Source organism: Spinacia oleracea, chromosome 1, assembly GCF_020520425.1.
Source record: "Spinacia oleracea cultivar Varoflay chromosome 1, BTI_SOV_V1, whole genome shotgun sequence".
In the NCBI taxonomy this organism is placed as follows: domain Eukaryota; kingdom Viridiplantae; phylum Streptophyta; class Magnoliopsida; order Caryophyllales; family Amaranthaceae; genus Spinacia; species Spinacia oleracea.
In genome coordinates this window covers 55,856,168-55,863,369 of record NC_079487.1, presented here as the reverse complement: position 1 = coordinate 55,863,369, position 7,202 = coordinate 55,856,168, and the positions used below count along the sequence as shown (strand labels likewise).

Genomic DNA, 7,202 nt, shown 5'->3' with positions numbered 1-7,202 from the left:
GCCCAAGTACCAAGTACCAAGGCCCACGGCCCACGGCCCGAGCCCGGCCCGGCCCGGCCCGGCCCGGCGCGCGCGCGTGTGTGTTATGTGTCCACCCATACCACTCTCATACTTTCTTAAACAGGAGTTACACTCATTCCCCAATTAATAAACAAGGAGAATATGAAGAGTTTTTTCCATGTGGGACTCTTTTATTTTCACTCACTTTTTTCCCTTTGTGTTTCCCAATGAGAATTTCCAACATAAGATTCATTGCTTCAAATTCTTCAATTCTTAGTGGATTCAATCATCGAATTTCAGATTTCTTTTATATTTCCTCTGAGCTTTGTTCTTCATTTTTGTTCTTCAAGTTTGATGCAATTTCTACAATTCAAGGTATAATTCTACTTTTCTTTTTGATTTGTTCTTTAATTCTTTAATTGCTTCATTAATTTCGTTTATGCTTGATTTCATTGTTGAATTCTTGAATTAGTTTCATGTTTTGAATGTTCTAGATTTTCCCCCTAATTTTGGATGTTTGAATTTTCTGATTTTCTTTAATTCAATTAGTTTCATGATTAGGGATTAATTTTAGTTTAATGTTGATGTTAATCATGCTAATTGAGTAGTTTTAGTCTAGAGGTTAGGGTTGAATCCTTGGGATTGAACTTGGGAAATTTTGGGGAAATTCATGATTGATGTTGTGATTAAATGTGATTTGGTGATAGGATATCCATGACTAATTGAGTAGTAGTTGCAAATGCGATTTGATTGGGATTTGATTGGAATGTGCAGTCTAGATTTGGCAAGACATTGTGAGCCTAGTTTATGCAATTGAATAGTGGTTCCTATTATATGCAAGTTATCTAGTTTAGGATTAGGCGAAAGCTCTTCCTTAGATTAGATGCTTCGCGTGCTCCATCCGAGAGGTGGCGAGCACGTGATTCGATTCTATTCCCCTATACACTAAGTCGTTGCATAATCATGATTGTTTTGACCTTGTTCTTCCTTTGATTCAATTTCCATTGCCGATTCCCGATATCTCTAGAATTTCTTTAGTTGTTTGTATTTCGTACTTTTTAGATTAATTCAAAACTCATTTTCCATCCGAACTAGCTTTTAAACGCATTAGATTGAAAAGTCAAACATATTCATTCTCTTGGGACGATCCCTATGCTTGCCGCTATAGTCAATATAGCCTGTTAGTTAGGAGTTTATAAATTTTGTTTGATTAGGAGGTTTTCTTTTCAACGACAGAAAACCACCTCATCAAGAATTTATTTCAAAGTTATTAAGTTATGAATGGTTATTTGTTGCAAATTCTTTTCAAATGTAGTAATCAAATGGCCGCAAACAATAACAACTCGTTCAAACTGCGTTCAATTCTCGACAAAGAGAAGTTGAACAACAATAATTTCCTCGACTGGCAAAGGAACTTGCAAATCGTTCTAATGCATAAGGAAAAAGAATATATCCTCAAGGAAGAATTACCAGAGGCCGCCGGGCCGGAGGTGACTCAAGCTGCCCTTAACTGTTTGATCAAGGCCAACAGGGATGTCAAATGTGTGATGCTTGCATCCATGAATCTTGAACTTCAGAAAACGATCATTAACTCGGATGCTTACCAAATCATCTCGGATTTGAAGAACATGTTTCAGGACCAAGCCAGAATCGAAAGATTCTATACTCAGAGGTTGATCCTTGAGACTAAGCTCAAGAAAGGAGAACCAGTGAGCCCACATGTTGTTAAAATGATTGGACTGTTTTAGAACATGAGAGATCTTGATTATGACGTCTCAAATGAAATGCCTATTGACATCATTCTCCATTCGCTTCATAGTGGATATGATCAGTTCAAGTTGAATTACAACATGAACAACATGGAGAAAACTCTTACTCAGCTTCACGGTATGCTGAAAACCGTTGAAAAGACGCTCAAGCAAGAGAATAAGCATGACATGCTTATGGTGCGTAAGGGCAAAGGCTTTAAGAAATCAGGCAAGGGAAAGGGCAAGAAGGGTAAAGGAAAGGCTACACCCACACCTAAGTCCAACGACACCAGTTCTGGTAAACAGAAGAGGGTAACTCGTTCTCCTGCCGACTCTCAATGCTTATACTGCAAGAAGAAGGGGCAATGGAAGAGGGATTGCTTGAAGAGAAAGGAAGATGAGAAGAACGGGAACGTTGCTTCTACTTCAGGTATGTATGTTATACATTTTAATCTTGCTAATTCTACTTCTTGGGTATTAGATACTAGTTGTAGCTCACACTTATGTTCCAATTCGCAGGGACTAAGGAGAAGTAGAAAGCTTGATAAAGGCGAGATGGATCTACGCGTGGGAAATGGAGCAAGGATTGTTGCATTAGCCGTAGGATCTAATTTTATTTATTTTTCCTAGTGGTTTGTTTTGGAACTAGAAAACTGTTACTATGTTCCTAGTATCACCATAAACATCATTTCTGTTTCAAGTGTGGATTCTAAAGGTTTTAGTTTTCAATTTAAAGACAATAGTTGTTCTTTTTCTTTGAATGGAATGTTTTATGGTTCAGCACAACAAGAAAATGGTCTATATGTGCTAGATACGAGCAAAAACATTTATAACATAAATACTAAAAAGGCTAAACCTGGTGATTCCGATCTCACATATCTGTGGCATTGTCGATTAGGCCATATAAACACAAAACCCATGGAATTACTTCAAAGGAAGGGCATTCTAGAATCATTCGACTTAGAGAAGACTGATCAATGCGAATCTTGTTTACTTGGAAAAATGACAAAGCGACCTTTCTCAAAGGTGGGAGAAAGAGCAAGCGAACTACTAGGGCTAATATATACGGACGTATGTGGGCCTATGAGTATGAAAGCTAGAGGTGATTTAAGCTATTTCATAACGTTTACAGACGATTTCAGTAGATATGGCTATATTTACTTAATGAAACATAAGTCTGAATCGTTTGAGAAATTCCGAGAATTTCAAAATGAAGTAGAGAATCAACATGGCAAGAAAATCAAAGCTCTAAGATCACATCAAGGAGGTGAATATCTTAGCCTTGCGTTTAATGACCATCTAAAAGAATGCGGTATTCTTTCTCAATTGATGGCTCTAGGGACACCTCAATGGAATGGAGTGTCGGAACGGAGAAACAGGACCTTACTCAATATGGTCAGGTCAATGATGGGTCAAGCCGAACTTCCTTTACAATTTTGGGGACATGCGTTGCAAAAAGAAGTACTCACACTGAATCGTGCTCCGTCAAAACATGTTGAAAAGACTCCATACGAAGTATTGAATGGGAAACTTCCAAAGTTGTCTTTTCTGAAGATTTGGGGTTGCGAAGCATATGTCAAACGATTAATTTCGGACAAGCTCGAACCACAATCTGACAAATGTTTCTTCGTTGGGTATCCAAAAGAAAAAAGGGGGTATTATTTCTACAACAAGTGAGAGAACAAAGTATTCGTTGCTCGTGACGGTGTCATTTTGGAAAGAAATCATATTTCCAAGTTGACAAGTGGGAGAATAATAGACCTCGAAGATATTCGAGACGAACAACGAACCAAGAACTCTTTAGAAGCAGTTCAAGGTGTAGAACCTCCAAGGCCTTCAGAAGAGTCAGTGGGAGTAGTTCCTCAAGAAGTTGTTGCCCCTCGTAGGTCACCTAGAACAAAGGATTAGCCGGACAGATGGACGGGCGTCCTCTTGACTGAAAACTTAGATGTTATCATATTAGATAGTGATGAACCTATGACTTACAAGCAAGTTATGACGAGCCCAAGCTCCACCAAAATGGTTAGAGGCCATGAAATCTGAGATATACTCCATGTCTGAAAATCAAGTCAGGGATTTGGTATATTTGCCGGATAGGTTTACACCTATCGGATGAAAATGGGTCTTCAAATTGAATAAAGAAAAGGATGGAATTGTATACATATACAAAGATAGATTGGTAGCAAAAGGTTACAAGAAAGTTCACGACGTTGACTACGATGAAACCTTTTCTCCAGTCGCTATGCTTAAGTCTATACGGATAATCCTTGCGATTGTCGCGTTTCATGACTATGAAATATGGCAAATGGATGTCAAAACTGCCTTCTTGAATGGTGTTCTTGAAGAGACTGTATTTATGACACAGCCGGAGGGTTTTGTCGATCAAAATAATCAAGGAAAGATATGCAAGCTTAAGAAATCCATTTATGGATTAAAGCAGGCATGAAGGAGCTGGAATAAACGATTTGATGAAGCACTCAATAAGTTTGGCTTCATCAAGAATCAGGACGAATCTAGTGTATACAAGAAGGTCACTGGGCGTAAAATTGCATTCCTAGTCTTGTATGTAGATGACATACTACTTATTGGAAACGACATTCCTATGCTTGATGAACGGCATTTATGTCGCTCTAGGCCTAGGATTTTATAGGATTTTATTATGCTTTTTGATAGTTTTGTATTATTTTGTTGCTTTTTTATTCCCTTATTCCATGTATGAACTTTTCAGATAAAAATGTTGGAAATGATGGAAAACACTTGAAGAATGCTCGAAATAAGCCCGTGCGATTGCACAGAATTTTTGTGTGTTCGCACGGGTCAGCACCTTTGCCTCCAAAGTCAAGCAGGCTTGTGCGCTCGTGCTCCCAGATCGTGTGCTCGCACGAAATCGAAAAAACGATGCAGGAACTATTTGGGATTTCTAGCGATCGCACAGAAGAAGAGCCCGCTCGCACGGATTTTCGGTGGGCTCGCAATGAATTTCCGTGCGAGCACATGAAGATTTCTGAGAATTTGGCAAAGTTAGTCCCGTGTGATCGCACGGCTTGTGGGTACGATCGCACGGATCGAAGAAAAGAATTCTTCGCTGAGCTCGCTCGCACTGAACCACAGCCCGCTCGCACTGATGCGATCGCATCTGGGTATGCCTGTTCGCACGGATGCGCGGGATTCCCTTTTCGAGTTTAAACTTCTCATTTTTAGGGGTTAATATAAATAGATTTTTCATTATTTTTATTAGTGAGTTAATTTCAGAAATAGAATTTAGGAAGTTTTAGAAGGTTTGCTCTTCAAGCTAGTGTTCTAGAGAGAGAAACTCATTGATTTCAAGCTTCAAATCTGTAATTTCTTCTACTCTTCTCTTTTCCTTGCAATTTAATTCAAGTTCTTAGTATTTTGTTCATGCTAATTTGTCATAATTCTTTGATTGTTCTTCAACTTCTTGAATTTCTTTTGCTTTGATTTTAATTCTCAATTCTCTAGTTGTTGATTTTAGTTTGCAATTGAATTCTTGATTCTCTCCTCTTATTCCTTCAATTTCATGCTTGCTAGCCTAGTATTAATGGATTTCTTGATTTGTAGAATTATTAGTGAGTAGAATTAGGTTAGGGAAAGGGGAGAATCTAGGGGCTTAATTAGGGGAAATAGATGATTGGATTGATAAATGATTGATGTGATTAAATTGATTTAGTGCTAGGATTTTCCATCACCAATTGAGTAGTAGTTTCAAATGCTAGTTGATTGGATTAGATTGGAATGTATGATTTAGGTTTCTTAAGACATTGTGGGCCTAATTCATGCAAGTGAATGATAGTTCCTATTATATGCAAGCTTATCTAGCTTAGGACTATGCGAAAGCTTTTCTATAGGCTAGGTTGCTTCGCGTGCTCTATCCGAGTGGTGGCGAGCACGTCATTTGATATCATTCCCCTATGTGCTATGTCATTACATCATTCATGATAATTAGATGGTAGTTCATTTCCCCCGATTTCCCTAGCCTATCCCCAACTCCCTAACGTTTCCCTTCCTTGATTCCATCTAGTTTAATTGTTAGTTTTAGTTTCTTAGCGATAATTCAAACCAAATTCTTGTTCGAACTAGCTCAACTCTAAACTCGATAACCACCGTTCCTTTGGGACGATCCCTATACTTGCCACTATAGTCCATATAGTTGGTTAGTCTAGCGGTTCTATAAATTTTGTTTGGTGAGGTGTTGATCTATCAACGACCGAAAAACACCTTATCAAAATGGCGCCGTTGTCGGGGAGCGGTTGTTGTTTGTTGAGTTAATTGAGACTAGTTCATTATTAGAAAATACAAAAACATAGAAATTTTGCTTAGCTTTCTTTTTCCTTGGCATTGCTCACGGTTTTTCTTGAGTTTGTATGCTTGTTAGGGGGCGTGCTCGTCAAAGGACCCTCCATCCTCTTGACCTCGAATTGGAGAGGACACTTAGGAGATTAAGGCGTGTACGGTCTAGCTCATCAAGCCATAAAAGATTCAAATCGTTGAGTGTTGGTGAGGAACAACAAGAGAGTGAGCAAGTTTTTGAGAATATGGTGCTCCCGGTTAAGAACTTGGGAATACCGGGGGCATTCGAAGCTACATGCGGTATTCAAGCCCCCACAAAAAATGCCAACAACTTTGAGATCAAGCCCGCCCTGATCAATTTGGTCCAAAGCCACCCCTTTTGTGGGAAGAGCAATGAATCACCTCATGAACATCTCAAACAGTTCGAGCACTATTGTGACACAATCAAGCACAATGGTGTCACATCGGATTATGTGAGGTTGACATTGTTTCGGTTCTCTCTACTTGGGCGAGCTAGTGATTGGCTTGACAAGGAGGTCAAGCCCAACTCACTTCGCACTTGGACCGAGGTGACGAGTGCATTCTTAAACAAATTCTATTCGCATGGGAAGACGGCGGAGTATCGCCACAAGATTTAATCCTTTGAGCAAAGGCGAGATGAGTCACTTTTCGAAGCTTGGAATCGTTTTAAGGAGTACCAAAGGGAATTCCCTCACCATGGGATCCCTAAATGGATGTTGCAAACATTCTACTTGGGGTTGAGTCCAAGTTGAAAGACAAGTCTTGATGCGGGCGCGGGAGGTCCCATCATGAACAAAACTGAGGATCAAATAGAGGAAATCATTGAGGATGTAGTTCAAAACTACCAATCTTGGCATGTAGGCACAAGGAATTATGATGGCAAAGGTAGAAGTGATGATGGTAAGGGTTCGGTGTACGCCATGGAGCAAGCACGGATGATAGAGAAGCTTAGCTCGCGATTGGAGAAGCTTGAAAAAACAACCAAGCCAACCGCCATCACCATCTACAATTCCACCTCCTTCGGCCACTCTTCTCACAAAGGGAAAGAGCAAGGTTATTTCTTATCAAACAATGCCTCCGGCACCTTCTTTTGGGAAAATTGCCAAGACTATAGTCATTCCCCCA

General features: G+C 39.6%; 1 non-coding gene across 1 annotated transcript; it reads right to left on the bottom strand.

Moving 5' to 3' along the window:
* Nucleotides 1–6,677: 6,677 nt before the first annotated feature.
* On the bottom strand, nt 6,678–6,780 carry LOC130466621 (small nucleolar RNA R71). Its single transcript, XR_008926795.1, has one exon. It is a non-coding gene; the product is annotated as a small nucleolar RNA R71 (small nucleolar RNA).
* Nucleotides 6,781–7,202: the final 422 nt, after the last annotated feature.